Source organism: Conger conger, chromosome 2 (genome assembly GCF_963514075.1).
Source record: "Conger conger chromosome 2, fConCon1.1, whole genome shotgun sequence".
NCBI lineage: Eukaryota > Metazoa > Chordata > Actinopteri > Anguilliformes > Congridae > Conger > Conger conger.
The window spans coordinates 26,755,256-26,775,603 of record NC_083761.1 but is presented as its reverse complement, the minus strand read 5'-3'; the positions used below and the strand labels follow the sequence as shown (position 1 = coordinate 26,775,603).

The 20,348-nt window shown below is 40.0% G+C and overlaps 1 protein-coding gene across 1 annotated transcript in view; it reads left to right on the top strand.

Annotated features, from left to right (window-relative positions):
- The first annotated feature begins 8,043 nt into the window (after positions 1 to 8,043).
- The window catches only part of LOC133121661 (thyroid hormone receptor alpha), a 127,546-nt gene continuing 115,241 nt past the window's right edge, over positions 8,044 to 20,348 (top strand). Inside the window, exon 1 of the mRNA XM_061231020.1 lies at positions 8,044 to 8,319. The gene's annotated coding sequence lies outside the window, so the exon portion shown is untranslated. The remainder of the gene's footprint in view (positions 8,320 to 20,348) is intronic.

Here is a 20,348-nt window from a genome sequence, read left to right as displayed (position 1 = left end):
GATTCAGTAGCCACGCTCCGTACACCACACACCTCGCCCGGTGACTGCGCCAATGTGCCGTTGATTCCGGAAAATATGACCCGTGGTGTCATTTATTCAGAGACATCAGGAAACCACAGCAACTAAACCACAAGGCATATACATTCAGTGAGCACTTTATTAGGTATTTATTAGACTTTATTAGATTTATTCGGTCTTCTGTTGCTGTAGCCTATCCACACGTTGTGTATTCAGAGATGCTCTTATAATGTTATAATGCATGGTTATTGCATTACTGTCACCTTCCTGTCAGCTTCAACCAGTCTGACCTTCCTCCACTGACCTCTCTCATTAACAACGCATTTTGTCCCACAGAAGGCTGTTCTCTGGATGATTTTTGTTCACTCCATTCTCTGCAAACTCTGGAGACTGTTGTGCATGAAAATTCAAGGATATCAGCTGCTTCTGAGACACTCAAACCACCCTACCCTGGCTGGCACTAACAATCATTCCACAGTCAAAGTTACTGAGTGTACGTATAGGTTTATAGAAAGTGTCATAACCCATAACCATTGATTCCAGTGCAACCCCACCCAGCTACACACCTGCAATTAGTCATTTAGTGTAATCAGTGTATTTAATTAATGTAAAACATCATACTATTTTTATCTGCCAAACTCTGCATGCCTGTTCTTGGTCAACTAAAAACAATTCAACTCTTTGCCCTAATTCTTTATTGTTTTTGATGTGAAGATTTCATCTTAATATTAATTTGTGGTTGCTTGTGAAAATCAGAAAATAGATATTTGAAAAAATAATTGCAATGTTCTTCTGATTACACTAGGGATATGTAATACCAGATATTGTTTGGTATAAGCATATTTGTCTGTGTATGGAGTTTATAATTAGCATGTGCAGAATAGGTTTGGTAGGATGCTAGAGTTTTGTTGTAAATTCTTCCCAGAGGAACAAGAATTTGAGTTACTGGAGCTATGTGATGGGATCATTGTCAATGGAAAGTGACAGGATAATCTACTGGGTGGTGTCACAGTCATGAATGTGATTTTGCCATTTGTCATTGTCTCCCAGTGTAATAAAAAAGTGTATAGTGACACTTTTGTGAAATATGCTATGTAAATAACATTTTATTGCTTGATTTAAATATTTTATATTTATAAAATATTATATTTTATATTTTTTATATATATGTGTATTCATATTATTTAACAGTTTATACACGTTGTATTTGAGTGAAGCTTTCATATGTATCTTCTGTTTTCCAAGGCTTTTCAATGGGCCAGCCATCTTATAATGTGAATTTTGAGGGTCATAAGGGATAGTGAAAGTAATTATATGAAATACTTTAAGAAGTACTCAGGAGGAAAATAACTTTCATTGGATAAAACAAAGATTGCACACGATGGTCATCTGAATTACATTTTGAGAAACTAGGCCAAAATAGTAATTTAATTTCTTGTGGACATTTTTGTTGTTGGTTTGTTAAAATTTCCTTTTGCTTGTGGTAGGCTGTTTTATGGCTCTCCAGCCTCGGTTCTCAGTGCTAATTGCATTATAGTTTACGAGATGTAGTCATTTGGGTTAAGTATTAACAGACTCCGTTTGACTGTTGACAAAACTTGTGGGATTCTGTGTTCCCTTAGGGGGAAGCGCAGTGGGAGAACAAATCCAAACATTTTCTCTATTATATGTTCTTTCCCCACTCTTTGTGTACTTTCTTGTTTTCATGGCCATAGGTGTCATATAGGAAATGGTTCAATAGTTTGCATTTCACATGTACTACACCTTCCTTTCTGCAGAGCACACAGCAAGCTAAAGCCTATTTTCTGTTAGAAGGTAGTGGAAAGTCAATTTCTCTACCTCAAGTCTTCACAACATAAAAAAAGGCAAAGTAGGCTCATAGTCCAAGATAATGCCTCTCTTAGCAAAGCTACAATATCTTTTTTAATCTCTCAAGGAAGCAGACAGTAGTCTTAAAAACTTGAAAGCAGTTCTATCCCCAAGCCCTCCATTTTTAGCACTCAAAAGTTGAAATATCTCATTTACACTCTCAGCATGCTCCTGGTCGCTCTGCATTTTGGGACATGCAGTTGTGTCAGAGATTTTTCTGAAAAATGTATCAAAGCTGTTATTGATCTGTGACATTGAGGAAATCTTCACAAACTGCACTTAAATATGCCCTCAGACAATTGCACTGTTGTTGCACCACCAGTAACATTATTCATGTCCAGGATCTCTCTATGCCTCCTGCTTGAGGATTGTGGAAAAACCCATCATTTTTTTGTTATGTAATTTCTGATGTAGTTGATGGAATTGTTGGTAGATCAGTCTCACTTTCAATAAAGTCAAGTTTCAATAATCATGTCATGTAGCCTTTATTTCTTCTGTGTCACTAATTTAGGTCCATAGCAGGAGCGGGTCTACAGATGGGCTGGGAGAGGCCTTGCCCACCCAGAGGAATCATCTGCCAATCCTATACTTGAAAAAGTAAAAAAGAAAATCACTGTTATAGCTATTTTTTGGGCATTTTATTAGTTTTCTATAATTTTGTCATTGGTCATCAAAAATGCACTGCTTTCCTATTGGCCATTTTGAAGGTCTGGGTGTGCACAGACGTAGTGACAGACGTAAGCTGCTTTGGGAGGCAGTTTAAACGCCTCTACGGTTTGCTCTAGTAACCTACCTATTTTCTATGCTAGATAATTTTGATGATGATGTAGGCCTATAGACACATGCATGTTACGTCCCTGGACATGCATGCGGCCGGCTTCTTCGGTTACAGCCGATTAATTGATTAATTGATTGGTAATTGTGTTCAGTTGCAGAAAAGGAATAAAAGGATTGAAGTTGCTGCAGTTTGAAGAAAGAGACTTGGGAATAATCAGTTTTGAAGGTACCTTTGGAAGTACTGTGGGTTTTCTTTTTTTTGGACCTATATTTTATAGTTTCAGTTAAGGGTTTTGTGTCTTGTTTTTTTTAATTCTTTTGTAAAGTGTTTTTTTTGTATTGTGATTTTGGACTTCGGTTTTATTAATTTGCTATAGGTTGCGGTCCAACTGTGCCCCCCATACTCCATGGAAGAGGTTGGGCTGTAACAGGCAGCACAGCCAGTAAAATTATGTCTTCAGCTGAAGAGCTTCATTTTGACTAAATTTGACAAAAACTAAGCTCCTTACCCTGCCAATTGAGTTGACATGCAATGATACGTGTAATGTGCAATTAGACAAACAGAAAGACAAAATGAACAATAATAACCCCCTTCTAGAGTTCTACATTCCTTCAGACACACAAACAAAACAAATAGAAAATGGTAAAGAAATATCTAAAAATTGAAAGTAATTTAAAAAATGTAATTGAATTTCATTGCAATCATATTAGGCCTTCACATTGTTCTGTCCTAGGCAGAACTATCCTAGTTCATCATACAGATGTTCATCATACAAGAACTGCTGCCTGTCCCTGTGCATTCTATTCTATTGGAGCCTACTGAAGATCCAAACCTTCCTCTCTAGTTCATCATACACATGCTCATCATAAAATCTAAATCTAAATTTGACAATTTAATTATTTTCTTTTTCACAGGGTAATGGCTCCTAAAAAAATGTGATGCTGTAATTGTTGCCCACCCAAATAATCCAAATGCCCACCCAAAGATGACATCCTAGTAATACCTCTGGTCCACAGAGGGCTTTTATGCTGCCCTCTTTGTAACTGACAAGAAGGAATCCATCCATCCATCCATTATCTGAACCCGCTTATCCTGAACAGGGTCGCAGGGGGGCTGGAGCCTATCCCAGCATACATTGGGCGAAAGGCAGGAATACACCCTGGACGGGTCGCCAGTCCATCGCAGGGCACACACACCATTCACTCACACACTCATACCTATGGGCAATATAGACTCTCCAATCAGCCTAACGTGCATGTCTTTGGACTGTGGGAGGAAACCGGAGTACCCGGAGGAAACCCACGCAGACACGGGGAGAACATGCAAACTCCGCACAGAGAGGCCCCGGCCGACGGGGATTCAAACCCAGGACCTCCTTGCTGTGAGGCGGCAGTGCTACCCACTGCACCATCCGTGCCGCCCACAAGAAGGAATGTTGAAGTGAAATAACAGTTAAATCTTAATTGGACTCATTAGACCTTCCAACACAAGGCGTTTGAAGGACCATACAAAACCAACAGTGTATTTGGGATTCACTGAGGTATGTGTTAAATGTATCCCACTTGTTTTTAATTGCTATGCAATGGATCAAGAGGATTCATACCATTCATGGCCTCTCATGATCAGCGCCTGCTTATCTGCCTGGAATGAATGGATTTTGACACATAATTTCAATTCTCCCTGGAAGCACTTTGATGTGACTAGGGGAATGCAAGGACTATTATTCCCTCTAATCTCTGTGCCCGATTATACTATAACAGTGAGAACAAGGTGAGCACAAGAGATCACATCTTTACATACACAAGGATGTGTTATCTGTCTGCCTGGTACAGGCACAACCTTGCTGGTTATTGGGTATTAATGTGGTGGAAGATTCATCTCAATATTATCAGTAGCTGCAGTTGTGTTTCAGGAAAGTAAACATTCCTAGAGATCAACAGAAAGATCAAATTAGTCAGCATGAACAGATGTTCAGAAGCTAAAAGACCCTTGGGTCAGAGGTTAATTTGCCTCTGCTCACTGAAGGCTGATTGTTTGTTTGTTTCATTAAGCCACAAAAGCATTTAAGGATATTATCCAGATTCCTGAAAATAAATAAATGGTTTTAAAACTTTCATGAACAATACTACATTCCAGTGTGGTTAGCAAATCAGCTGCCAATCATACTGGATGATGACAGGTCAACTCGGTCTATAGGACAAAATGATTTGAATGTATTCAGCATTGAGTAGCAATTAAACAAAGCCCAGTGTCCTGTGCATCATTTGACTGTACTGATATCCATTTCAAGTTTAATTACACCCTAGATCAAACTTTTTTAGCTGTAAACATGTTTGTATGCCTACATTTTAATCCAGGCCATTATTGCAACATTTTTTGTCTTAAGAAAAACAGGTCAAAGTGTGTTCTGCTGCCTGTTCCACTATAAAATCCACTCTGGCCCTGCCTGAATCATGACGTCCTCTTACTCTTTTCACGGTATGGTGATGTCATTGATAGTTGTCAATCAGATATCCAGTTGTTGACACCCACAGATTTGTCAGTTTAATTTAAGGGCTCGTCGGCAAACCAGCTGTTGTGGATGAATACGAAACAGAACACTTCTGGCACCTGATTGGCTAGATAATAATTTATTCGAATGAGATGGAAACATCACTTGAATGTGCAGAAAACATTTTTTCAAAATTGTGTAGAAGGTGGAGCTAGGCTGAAACAGCGAATGCTATTACTCTAAATCGCCGAATCATCTATCACCTAAAAGTAAGCCATTTTAAGCTTCCAGATTAATGCAATGTGAGGTCATGAGCGGTACCTTCGAAGACCACTGGGTGCATCAGCAGCACCTGTACCGTATACACCATCTCCAAAGCACAGAGAATGAAGACTTACAATGATGGCTTACAATAATGGTGTATAATGGGCCTCATTTATCAAACGTGAGCCAAATCAATTTGCCCGTAAATCATTCAGAAATGCATTTACACAAATAACGTGGGATTTATCTACGATGTCAGTTTTTTAGTAGGATCCGAACAGACTTCACAAGTGTTCTCAGCTGTTTGTATTGTGTGCTGAAATGAAAGCGCATGATTGTAAAGCTTGTTTTGTTCTTTTATTATTCCATTTATATTCATATTTTATTTTGATTTAGATTGCCAAAATAAATGAGGCCCAATATGTCTATATGCTCACACAGACATGCATACACATACACATACACATACACACACACACCCACACCCACACACACACACACGTACGCACACCAGACCTGGGTCAAATACATAATTGTTTTGGATTCAAGTACTTTTCAAGTATCTTCTCTGCTGCAATTGAGCAAACCATGAGGGCCCGAAAGCAGGGGCTGCACTTTTTGTCAGTTTTTCATAAGTTCCAATATACCAGACAAGCTCAGTCAAGTGTATAAAAGTATTTGAATCCAAAACAATTATGTAATTCACACACACACACACACACACTATGAACCCTTGTACCCACTGTACATCATCTCCAAAGATTAGAGAATGACGATAAATACTCATTGAGCACTTTATTAGGTATTTATTACTTATTTTTTTATGCTTCTACTGCTGTAACCTATCCACTTAGAGCTATGATGCAGTGTGTGCTCAGAGATGCTCTTCTGCATACCACTGTTGTAATGTGTGGTTATTTGCATTACTGTCACCTTCCTGTTAGCTTTGACCAGTCTGGCCATTCACCTCTGATGTCTCTCATTAACAAGGCAGTTCTGTCTGCAGATTAACTGAAGCTCCTGACCTGTATGTACATGATTGTACGCATTGCACTGCTGCCACAAAATTGGCTGATTAGATAATCGCATGAATAAGTAATGTGTAATAATATAAAAATGATCCTAATAAAGTGCTTGGTGAGTGTATGTCCAATAATGGCAATTAGAAAGAAGTAATGGAGTAATGCATTGGCATACTTGTTACTACAAGACTGGCAATGCTCTCAGAGAAGGGAACTTTGTGGGTGGTCACCAGTATTGGAAGATGTGGTAACACTTAACTTGAACGCCTCGCCATAAGCCTGACATAATACTGTCATATACATGACATAACAGCTGTCACAAGATGGCATAACAGATGATGTCAGGTTATGTCAAATGATATAAAACTGTCATACTTGTTGCTGTAAATTTTAAGACCTAACATCTGTTATAACATTTACAGATAAAAGTATGACAGTTTTGTATCTTTTGACATTGATTGATATTATCTGTTATGCCCTTTTGTGACAGCTGTCATGTCATGTCTATGGCAGTGTTGTCAGCCTTCTGGCGAGGGGTTCGAGTAAAGTGTTACCGAAGATGTTGATACAAGTCAGTGTTCAAATAAATGTAGTCATGAAAATGCATAGTAAGCTGAAATTAGAGTAAATCATGTATCATAAAAATATTTTTAATGCATTCACCCCAATCAATTTAGCTAGGTTTACACAAATGCAAAAGCATAAAAGCTCAGCATAATCATATTACAGTATATTGCAGATGTTTAGTATGGTGTGTGTGTGTACCTGTGCATTTTTACAGTAATTATATTTTTGGATGGGACAGGTGGATGGCGGAGAAGAGGATGCTAGTGTCCCCTCCTCAGATCTGCGCTGATTGAAGCTGCAGAAAAATGACTGCCTGATTAAATCTACACATTTATATTCCACATACACTTGTTTGATGGCTCTGTCAATCCTCATTATCCCCTCTGCTTTCATTCATTCAGCCAGGGTAAATAAATATTTACAGTGACAATACAGCCATCATCTAGTTTTCTGTACAAATATACACTTAATAAGAATAAGTTTAATTTTGTATAATCTGGTCATTTCGATTTTGTACTTCATGTTTCATAAAAACACTTGACGAGAAATATTTCATTCGTTGCTACCACTTCTTAACTCAAGTAATTTTCATTTAATTTAGATAATAATTGCACATTGGAGGTCGACATCGTTGTATTGTTGTGAATTTGTACGCTACATCTGTAGGCCTATTCGTTCTTCCATGTAGAAAGTCACAATATAGGGCGCAGTACGTGTGAAAAACTACCGTCATAGTTACAAATAACGGGAGAAATAAGGGAGAGCTCAGGTGATTTTGTGAATAGCCTAAACATTAAATATTTATTTTATGTGCTGAACACGAGTACAGTACACTCCAATTGTATTTTGTCATAAAGTCCTGATCTATAATAAAGTATTTTACAATGTCAGCCCTGTAGAGAGCAGTAGATAGTTTGATTAAATTCTTTTTATATAGGCCTCGAGCGGTGCGCGCCCACATACTGTACATACGCGAGGGGAGGGAGGAGCAATTGTAGTATTTCTGTTGATTTCACTCCCTGTCCTGGCAGCAGACGAACACGACCGGAGCACATTTTCCCCAATCACAAAGAGTAATTTAAATAATAAGCATACAGTGACTTAGTTTATGAGTTAGACGTGAACTCCATGAAATATTAGCTAATTTGACAGCACGCTGCGCCCTGCGGAGAATTTAGCTCGAATATCCTTGTGCAGAGTGTACAACTAGCTAGCTACTACACTGGTGCTGGATACGGAGACTGCTTGGACTTCTTTAATAAATTCTGTCTTAAAATAATTTCGACCCTCAAAGACCGAAGAACCATACAGTGAGTATTAATGAATTCATACGCGCAAATCCAGATGTTTACAGCGAAGGTTGCATTTTGCATGTATGCGTTTAGCTAATGTGTCCAAGCTAGCCAACGCCAGAATACTCCAGCTAGCTACGTGGTTTTGACAGATCAGTAACAGAAAGGTATTTCTTGCAGTTTGGCTTCTTGAGTTCGCTTGTGTAGATCATAACAAAAACATTATCAATTTGTATATTTGTTTGCCGTTCTCTCTGTGATTGTGCTGTTACTTTATATGTTTTGTTTTGATCAACATTATGCCGTGGACGCGGTCAGGGTTATTTTCTTTGCAATCACTGTGCAAGCTAGGAAGCTCACAACCAGCTCGATGTGACACAGCTTGCAAGCCATATAATGTATAGACACATAATTCTGAAGCAATAGTTCCGTAGTATAATATTTATCCAAAATGTAATATATAATTTCCCCCAAAATGTCTCGGATTCGATTTGTTAATGGACACATTCATTCTTTTCTAATGCAATATTCTCTGCATTGTACAGGTAAGTTTGTAAACAGAGTCAATGTATCTCCTTGGGTACTGTTATGTTCGATTCTATTTGGAACTCCTGCAGCATTTTCTACATTCATTAACGTGACGACAAATGTATCAATACGGTCTTGTAGTGTCTAGTTGGCTATATTGCTTCCATTGCGTTTGGGAATTTGGTGCATTGATGATGGCTCATTCGAAAACACGAAAAGCCCGTGCACTGCAAGCAGGTATTTGGATACTCTCCAGGTACTTCATAATTAGTTGTTTTTCAGAAATTTGTATAATTATTGTACCATATATATATATTCTGCTGAATTACTAGCTTTGTCGCCGGTGAGGATTTTAAACATGCGTCTCTGGTCTCACACAATGTGAGGGTAGACGGTGATAAGTTCTTTCATTTGATTTGGCACATACCATTAAATAATATTTCACTGTCGCGATGTGGACATGTCTGTACGATTTTAATGTCAGAGCTCGGGAAAAACCAAACCGAGAAGGGACAGGTGTATTCCGAGTCGAAGACATAGTGACTGACATAGTGTGTTTTATTTGTGCATTTACACCTTCATTTCGGCTGTGAAATTATTAAGCGCTGCATCAGCTGATAACCTTGATATATGCATAAATTATATAGCTTATTATTTTTAAAAACTGTGGTAGGTATTTTTCAACAACACTGTTGTTATTTGTTGTAGGTTTTTTTTTTTATAAATGCATGTTAATGTTAGCATTGCTTTTATTGTTGTTAGGACTGGTCATAAGGGATGTTGTGCTTGATATTAATTAATTTGTCTTGAATGAAAAACATGTATTTATCCAGTTGTAACCAAATATTGTTTTCTTTTAGACACTTACAACACTTACCAAAAAAGAAAGATTAAACCCCAGCAGTTAACAAACTCAACTTGGTATTTCAAAAGATTGATAAAGGCTAGCATTAACTGTGAGGCATTTAACTTCACATTGGCTATGCTCCAAAAGCAAACCCTACACTGAATTAATCATTATCCATTTGCTTATCGCATCGTGCTTAGTGGTCTGTACTCCTAGCTTTGTAGATTATTAAGCCTTGGCAAAAGCAGGTCTAATCACGCACTATAAATGTTCCTTCTTTTTTGGGCATGCACCATTACATGGCGCTGCAGTAGGGAGACAGGGATTCCCTGATCGCATAATGGAATGAATTGGGCTGATAGCGAGAGTGGCTACGTGCAAAGCAGCAGCCTTTCTGTAACAGGCAAATGAAAATAAGATTGAATGGGATACAAAAGGTGTCTCAGTCAGCAGGAGGTCCTGTGTCCTGGATACCACTGTCAGAGGTTGACTGGGGATCATCTAGCCCCCAGTCATGCTGGAACTCCGTCTGACCCTCCCTGCCTTTTCCGTTAAGGTTTTTTCAGATGACTGAGGCTTGTTTGGAGGGCAGAGGTGACCTTCCCTAGCCTTTCAAAGCAGCCTGCCACTCTGTCCCACTCTGGAGGGGCAACGCTGCTGGATACTCGAAAAATGTGAAAAAGAGTTCAGTTATATAACCAGGCTGTGCAGCTGATGTCCTGAACTGAATTCACTGTATTATGATGTCAGAGCCTGGAGAGAACAGGCCGGGTAGTTAACCCCATCTGTGCATTCCGGAACAGTCTGGCTGAATGTGCACTGTGGAGCAAGACTGGACTTTGTAAATGTTCAATTTCTTGCTCTCTTGTTTTCCTCCAGGAATGAACATACTCAGTCTTTTGTGGTCGTTTGATCTCTCATTTTTTAAAATTTGTCCTTTGATGTGTCCACTGTAACTATGAAGGCGCATAGTGCACCATGGGAGTTCGCAGTGCGTTGTTCATGTGGTGAGCCAAGCAGAATTGTGATTTTCCTCCCCCCCTTTTTTTCTGTCATCTTATGCCTCATTCTTTGCATTTTGTTCAGTTCATATTGTGTCAAGGTGAAACTGGCCAAGCGGCGCATATTTGTCACGTGTCGACTGCATTCCAGACCGAATCCCTGTACTTCATCAATAAAATGGCAGCTACTGGCAAAGCACAGGAGGCAGCAGTTTCATTCAGTGTTTGCCAGTATTTATAAAATAAGATTACTATGAGGTTAGCCAATGAATAGCTGACTGAACTCAAGACTGTTGCAACAGAGTTTTATCTCTGCAATTAGCGGGCCAAACGAGACAACAATAAAGCACTTTTCTAACTTTCCTAAACAATGCCGTCATTTTCTTTTGTTTCACACTCAGTGTAACTCTACTGAACTTTGTGCTTAACTGAGTGAGGAATTTCAAAGTGTTAATTGGTTTCAGCATGTGAGCAATGTCATGAGAAACCATTTCACCTCCGTCAGGACAGAATATGAACTGTGTAAAGATTTTCAGAAGTAATGCGACACAATTTTTTATTCCAGAAGTGTCCGACAAACTTAGCTGAGCTCTTTATGAATCTTCACCTTATCACCTGATCCATAACAGTACAGTATTTCCATTATAATTCAATGTAAAAGTTGTAAACTGTACAAACAAGTGAAAGTTGCCAATGATAAAGCATCCATACCTTAATAATTTAATAGAATAATGTCTATTTAGTGTTTCATTTGATGTTAACTTGCCGTTAAATGTCAGTAATCCATGCTTTATCTAACTTATTTATGATTTAAGACAAGCTGTGTGCTTATTGCATTTTTTGTAGCCTATATTTGAAAACTTTTTGGCAGCCTTAGCAGGAGCAGAAAGGTTTGAAGGGGAGGTAACCGAAAAGACAGGAAATCTTGCTTTAAAATGAGCAGGTTTTACGAGTTTCCCATTTGCATCCGACAGCCTCCGCTCCAGTGTTGAGGGTGGCAGAAAAAGCCTTTCGGAAGTGGTCTGCAAGGACATTAGCACCTATTGAAACAAAGTGGGGCCCAGGAGTCACAGCTCCAACGTAATAAGCTCAATTTCTCACTAATCTCATTTTGTGGATATAAATAAGACTTTTTCTCGCCAGGTTTTCATTTTGCTCGGGCGTAAATTGTTCTCTGTGACATCGAGTCATTTGAGTTCTATTAAGGCAAGCACCGGAGAACATCAGCATTGCATTAGATTCTTAATCAGTTCATTCGACATTTTCAAATAGCTCACCACTGAAAATAACACGCCGTCCCTACAATTAGTTTAGTTTTGTGTTTCCCGTTGCCTCTCCGTGTGAAGAAACCTTCAGCTTATTGATTTTGCATTAGTGCCCTGGGGGTCTGTGACAATTTGTTAACAAAACTGTTCTGTCAACAGTTCTCTTTGGAGTGGATTTTTTTTCCCCCGAACAGAAATAGAATATGTTACCATAAACGATTGGCCAAGTGGTGGGTGAGTTCCTGAGTGTGTCCTGGGGACGGTGCAGTTTGGGCACTGATAAGCTGGACGTTTTATGAAACCCGATGGTATTTATCGGTGTTAGGTTCGATCCCCAAAGTGGGACCCAACTGAAGCTCTGGTCTCTTTAAGATAACGAAACGGTGCGTGCCAGCATTTTAGCTCTTTTTTTCTGTTCAGGGTCTGTAGCCGTGTACGAGTGTTGGCATTCTCATGCTCTGTCATCGCACTCAGGGCTGGTTCTAGGCATTCGGTAGGGTTAGGCAATATAGGTGCCTGGTTGGGCTGCATCTGTATGTGGGGCGCTAACTATCTTGGGGGGTGGCAAAGAGAGGGGAAAAAAATGGAAATGGAACACACACACATACTCTCCTGTCCTTAATCGTTAACCACCCCCCCCCCCCAACTCCACTGCTTTCAGGGGGTCTTTTAGAACGGTTTCTGAGGTTTCTTCGCAGGTGGTAGCTAGCGATCCCAGCTGCAAGCAAGACTTTTTGAAAGCCTCCGCCGGTTTCCCAACGGCTTGTCCTCGCAAAGATCTAATAGAGGAAAAATAAATAGATGTAAAATGCATTTTATTGGATTTCAGAGTGAGGGACGGTTTTATGTGACCGCACTTCACTCTTATTAACAGTGCTGCTTCTAATATTACCTTTCTGGAGCAGGGGCAGGCTTTCCGCAGTTCTTTATTGGACATGGACACGCTTTGGCTCTTATTTATGGGCTTCAATTCACCAGTCCTGTTGCACTGTCTGTGGCAGAGTGGTTAGCAAGTGGGAACCCGCCTTACGCTTTCTTGGCATGGTGATATTGCGGTGAGGGTTGCTTTTGTTTGTTTAGCCAAATGAAAATAAAATTTCTCTATGGATCGGTGCATTTGTATTTCTTTAAAGGTTTTTATGAAAGATAGTTGATCTGGATGGTTTTCTCCTCCTGACATAGACCTGAAGAGCAGTAGTACAACATAAGAAATCTCATTTTCAAAGGAACATCGTAAACATAGTGATTTAAGGGTTTATAGACGATGTGTATGCATGCATCTATATACACTCCGTGATCACTTTATTAGGTAGAACTGTACACCAGCTTATTAATGCAAATATTTAATCAGCCAATCATGTGGCAGCAACTAAATGCATAAAAGCATGCCGACGTGGTCAAGAGGATCAGCTGTTTTTCAGACCAAATGTCAGAATGGGGAATAAATGTGATCGAAGTGACTTTGACCGTGGAATGATTGTTGGTGCCAGACAGGGTGGTTTGAGTATCTCATAAACTGCTGATCTCATGGGATTTTCACGCACAACAGTCTCTCGAGTTTGCAGAGAATGGTGCGAAAAACAAAAAACATCCATTGAGCAAAAATTCTGCGGGCAGAAACACGTTGTTAATGACAGAGGTCAGAGGTGAAGGGCTCCTCAAAGCTGACAGGAAGGTGACGGTAATGCAAATAACCTCGCATTACAACAGTGGTATGCAGAAGAGCATCTCTGAACACACAACGCGTCAAACCTGTTAAGTGCATAGGCTACAGCACCAGAAGACTTAATACGTCTAAAAAATAAGTCTAATAAATACCTAATAAAGTGCTCACTGAGTATTAATTGAACATATACAGAGAAACTAGACAGAACATTTGCCAATATGTCTGTATGTGAAAATACAATAAAATTTTTGAATGGTCAAAGTACAGTTTGTTCACCATATAAGACTGATTCTTAATAGTGTTCTGTCCTCTTCTTCAGTGATATTTTTATTTAACAGTTTTATGCTTTCAATGTCTTTATGAATTCATGTAGCCTAACCAAACATCCTACTTGAAATTCATGAGCTTTGACAGCCATGATTGTTTTATTTTAGCTTCCTTGAATTTTGATAGTAACCCCTTAAGGAGTAAGATCACAAATATGTGATTAGAATGAGATTTGAAGAGCATTTTTTATATTGCAGAGTCCTGCATAACTCCCACATAATGTTATTAACAATGAGCTCACAGGTGAGAAAAGCATGGAAGCAGAATCTAGTTTATCTGGTTCACGAGCCGACTGGTTATAGAAAGGTTCAGGAACACTCAAAGTTATATCCATGTGCTGCGTTCACATTTTCTCTAAAGAGGACTGCCCCTCAGCCTTCTGTGGCCATTAAAATTTATAACAAACCATTTCAGTTCTATGATAGTTTGATACACTGACAATTTTTATATTGGATAGAGCATAATCCCAATTTTTATTACTTAGGTAATACAGATGAAATTTGAATGACTGAATTAATTGAATTCTGGTGAAATAGTTTATGAATTCATTTATTATGGTCACCAGATCATGTACCCCGTTACCCAAAGCCTATATGTGCTTCAGGTTAGTTTGTATTTCCATCCATGAGGAAGGAATTCCCCAGGTAGAAAGTGGCTCTTTTCAGGTTTTTCCTTTGTTTCTCTTTCTCGGCCTGCTGTTCTGACTGTGGTCAGCCATTTTGAAAATGGAAGACACCAAGTACATTTGTACATGCAAGTTTTGATGAAATTGTACATACAAGTTTTGATTATTGCCAGCAATAACTTAATTTGGGAGTGATTTCGTACTAATGCATGTGTACTTCCTGTGAAGTTCAGATTATTATCAGTCTATATGTACTTCCCTCTTATTTTATTTGTTAATATGATTCCATATTGTTTATCATACTGTTTCCATGCATTCTTCTGTTTTGTTTTTGTTTTTACTGTACTGTGCTGCCTTTAATGGCTTAAATGTTTTTTGTAATCTTAAACTCTATTTCCAAGGGCAATTATGTAATGCCATTATTGATTATGCATTGGTTTAGAATCATATTTACCTGCAGCCTTGAAGCCTTTTAATGGATTTCAAGAAAAACCATTGGAGTGCATCAGCATGTCCACTGATTGTTCTCATATCAACTGAATCAGTGGAGAGGGCCATGAATATAGAAAATAAAAAAATGTGAACAAGGAGGATTAGGTAAGCTAGGCTGTGGTTACAAAACAAAATGTTGCTTTTGTAAAGCCTCATTACTCCAGCAGCTGCATTTCAGGGTTAAGAACTGAAATAAACAGACCATTTCAGTGTAGGTGCACTGTTCTAGTGCAATATTTGTCATTTTTAAATCTTATAGTAGATTCTTTTTATGGACAAAATCCAGGAGCTGAGGGTTTGGCACCATTGAATTCTCTTTTCTTTTGCTTTTAATTTTAAGCATGCTGCTTACACCAGAGGCCTATTTTTAACATATAATAGCTGAATTTACAAGGCCAAATAAGACCTCCTTGTTGGTACGGGTAAGCCCAAAATAGAAGCCTGTGGTATTGCATCAGAATAATTACACTTCAGTAGTCGTGCTGGAAATGGTGGAATGAAAAGACACAGGGAGAGAGGGAGAGTTTGTAGAGTTTGTAGTTATGTTAATCCTGGTGAGAAAATGGGGGCAGTATTTTTAAATGCCCTATTAAGTTTCCTGTGTGCTATGACTGGCATCCACTGGCCTGCCTGCTTGTGGCTTATGTATTCATTTACAGCAAACTGTCTCAAATGGCCTCTTCAGTGCAGCACATGTCCACTGAAGCTTTGCTCCATTTTACTGGTCATTTGAGGCCTCCACTCTATTAATTTGTGCTGCGAGTCAGAATCACTTGACACAGCCAGCCCAGTTTACACAAAACATTTTAAGAACACTGGGAAACATTCGCTTCCCATTTCATTGTGAATGAAAATATTTGCAAAATGATCTTAAAATGTCTGTTGTTACAAACATATTCTGTCAGTCAAAGGAGTATTTTCCAGCGAAATTGCATATGTTCATTTAGCATATACATATATTTTACACTGTTTTTTTTCTTTTTGATTCAAGTAAATAGTTTAGGTCGATCCAATAAAGCAGTGTTCTCAGTGTAAAAAAAAAACATGGAGGATACATATCAATGTCATTAACATACCGGTAGAAACTAAGGGCCAGTTTCATGGACACGGTCTAAGCTTAGCCCTGAACTGAATTGTGTTTTGTATGTATAATCTCCATTGAAAATGGATTTTTAGTAATCTGTGTCTGCGGAACTGACCGAAATGTTCATGCTTATATTAAGCTATATGTCATTATAATGAAAGTAATTGATTATATACAAAGTTAACGCATATACTGGCAAAATTTGTGCTATGACCTCTGAAGTGAAACATCAATGTTCTTTTTGAATGGCGGAACACACTGTGTGCCAAACGACCTTTGATTTTCGAAAACACTATTTGATGTTTCAAGTGCTGTAGTCATGAAAAATGTGCTGAGTCTATGGTGCCTTTTGTCAAGGCATATTGAAGAGACACATGTGTCTGCTGCCTACTAGCTCATGCGTCCTCGCAATTGTTTTGTTTTTTTAATTGTCACTAAATTGTATAGATCATTAAGCATGAATTAATTGCTTCCTTAATGCCAGACAAAACCTTGATTCATTCATTGAATCTTTGATGCAAAATATGAACTATTAAACCCCAGCCCCCACCAGACTCTTGAGGGCAAAGGCCCGGTACCCTATAGTTACCCTTTAACCTTGTACAGAAATTGTTGTACCTACGTTTTGTGTTTTTGGTATTGATGATTGTCTAATACATTTCTCTGGATTTCATGTTGAAATAACACCATTTCGTGGCAATACTCCAGCTTGAATTTGAATGTGTAAAACAAATTGAATCCGCTCTGGATAAGGGCTGGCTGAGACAATGAATTTGGAAGCAGTTGTTTTTGGGAGACTGCACTGGGAGTAGCTGGAGAATTCCCTCATCAGATTAGCACCACGCTAGTGAGCGCAGAGGGGCCCTGCATGGAGGAAACAGGAAACTCAACAGAACAACTTTTCCCCATTTGTTGATGCTTCTGGTGTCAATTTGACTCCATTAGTCAACACATTGCTATCCTCCTTGGAACACCTGTTGTATGTGTAACAGAGAATATGCACGTGCAAGTTTGTGTGGGTGTTCATGCATGCTTAAGTGTGAATTTGTTGGCAGGGTTGCAAAATCTGCTCACGTGGATGCGTTAGATCAAATCAACAAATCAGGAAGTTTAACGTAAACACTACACTCTGAAGTGTATGCAAACATTGATACAGGTTTCATTTTCAAATTAGTACATTTTTTCAGTAGAATGCCATTGATATCCAAAGCTGTAACATTATAGCATACTCGGGTGAGTACAGAAAGCATGCATACTGAATACTACTACAAGTAAGACAAGGCCTGCTGACAGCTGACGCAGTGATCATTTGAAAGGTGGCCAGTTGGACAGCTTAGGAGTATTTAACCCTCTGTTGGCCTTTTGTGAGCCCGCAATCTTAAACACAAATCCCTGTAGTGTTTTGCTTTTGGGTGTTATAGCTACAAGGGTCAAGACCCTTTGTCTGTAGCCATCTAATTACTCCTGTGTAGAACCTGACATACCTGTTTATGGAAATTCAGAGCAGGTGCAAATCATTCAAACTGTTTGCATGCGAATTCCAGTGGTTTGTCGTTTGAACTTTTCACAGAAGTCGCAACTTCGGCGTCATGCACAAAAGGTTTTTTTCCTTTTTACCAACCGCATGCTTCTTGCTCCTTAATTTAGCGTCTCTCTGCATCGTTTCTTAGTAAAGAGGCAATGCTCGGTCTCTTGCGTAACAAGCAGAAAGAAAAGGAGAAATGAGTCTACAAAAAATGGAGGGAGGCCAACCGCCCCCCCCCCCCTCCCTCCCTCCCCCAGAAACTGCGGTTAGCTCAGTGTTACAGAGTACGATGTTAGTGCGAATGGTGGCGCAGATCCTGCAACTGCCTTCCGGGGAGAGCCTGGCGTGGGGCCAGATGGCCAGCGCACCTTCGCTGGCTTCAGAGCGGGGCGTCGGGCCACCGCGTCCCGTCTGGCGGTCACGTGGCCGCACGGCCCCGGTCGCAGAAGTCTCCCTGCGAGAGCCGACCTGAGCGAGGAGACATCAGCCAGCTGGCCGGCAGGTCCATTAGTGCTCGGGCCTCAGAAAGCTGACTCATTGCTCCTGTTGCTTTGATAGGCATGCAGGGGCTGTGCGTCTGGCCCCGGGGGTCAAGTCCATGCTCCTGCAGATACATGCCTGTCAGCATGGCAGTATTATTGATGGATATCGGTATGAGGAACGCGTCACTTTTACCTCAATGGCTACTTTGACCCCGTGCGAGTACATAGTGTACTCAAGAAATATGTGTGGCAGCATTTGACCTCGAGCATGCATGCACGCAGACTGTCTTACCCCTCCCCCTTCTGTCTCTCTCGCTTTCTCTCTTCCTCGCTCTCTCACGCACACATGAAAATGCACACTCACCTCATTGTGCACTGACTGACTTGTGCGTTTACTGGAGGATCCTGCTTTCTACTTCTTTTTCTAAATGGAAAAAATAAGGTTGGAGATGGGACTTCTTTTGAAGTCAGGTTCTCTGAGCATTCCTTCTCAATCCTCAGGTTTAATACTGACCACAACACCACCCTCCCAACCCCTACCTTGGTCTGTAATGCTAGGGTTAGCAGGAAGGGTCGCTCTCATGCACTCAGTCAGACACAACCCCTTTTTTTACAGGCTAGTTTCATCCATTTCATGGTTTTATGAGACACAGATTGCACCAATAAAATGGAATGAGACAGAATGTATAGAGCTCAGTCTTCTTTTCCCTCGCAGGAGCATTGTGGGATACACAATAACCTTTTAACAAATAATCCCTCGTACATGGTGTACAGTCACGCTCCAGGCAGCTCGTGCAGTCATTTACAGACACAGGGCTAAGCCATATACTTTGTTTATGGAGATATCTGCCACTGTGGAAAAAGTCACTGGCCTTTGCATTTGCTGGTGTGGTATTTCTGTGGAATATGTTTTAAAATGAACATTTTTGAGCTCCTCTGTGTTGTGTTGGCTTAATGGATCATCTTAGCTGACATGAGTGAGCTCATGTTTATTGTTTGTCAAGATATCTGCATTCTTTTATGTTACTTGGACATTTTGATGTTAGCTGTGCCATATTCAGCTAACAGCTTGTGAATAATATGGAAACTTTAAAAGAAAAACGCAGGGTTTTTAGTAAAAGACCAATACTATTCATGTCTGGAATGTACCTTAAAATTCAAAGTGCTGTTTTTCTGGCAAGAAAAATTTTCAAAAATGTGCCATGGCAATCACCAACTAGATATGGATCGACGAGAGATGTAATCAATCTTTGATTCACGATCAGATCGACTATCGTTTCATCCCTAATTCACACAAAAAATATCAGTACCTCCCAGCCTTTTTATCAGCCCAAGACTATTTTAGCATCGTGTTAGAATTGTATGCTTTTCCAGGGCAGGATTTGGGCTTCAGATTTGGTGATTCCTGGTGAAAGCCAGGCTTTTGCTGTTCAGAACTGCTCCATACCTCCTACTCCTTCAGTGAGAGAAGCAACCCTGCTGTTCTAACATCGAAAAAAAGAAACAATGGCTGTGTTCGAAACCACATACTAGCATACTACTCATACTAAATTTCAGGCTGATTTTCATTGAAATGTAGTATGAGTAGCATGCCAAGTATGCGCTTTCAAACACCGCCAGGGTGAACCTCCCACACCCTATCCAGTCTTAGATTCTGTCACACACATCCCGCCCCGCTTCCCTGGATTCTCCATCTGGAACGATCGTGTGCCGGGGTCGGCCTCCTTCCCAGAGAGGAGCTGTCACCCCCCCCCCACACGTGTTCAGGCGCTCCAATTTAGCAGGGGTTAGGAGGCCGGAATCCAAATCGCATGCCCGAATTCTGGACAGCTGTGCGTCAGGGCCAGGTCGTCTGGGCGAATATGCCAACCGTTGCCAGTCTGCAGCCTCTTCCCTCGTCTGTCGATGCAGCGGAGGTCTAGGGTGCCCTGTGGCTGACTCCTGCCTGTGCTCAAAGGCAGAGTTTAACCTGCAGAAACAGGTTTGTTTCATTTTGTTTATAACAATACTAGGGATTATATTATTGGATATGCACAGTGGTGACAACTGTGGAGGCTAAGGAGGGATAATGGAGAAGTTTGAGCCAAGTAATAATTGATTGAGGATTAAAACTTCCAGGTACACTTGGAGTTGAATGAAAGAAAACAATCCGTTATTGTTAAAACCACTATGTTTCAGCTTATGGCCTTGGTCGTGTTCTATTGC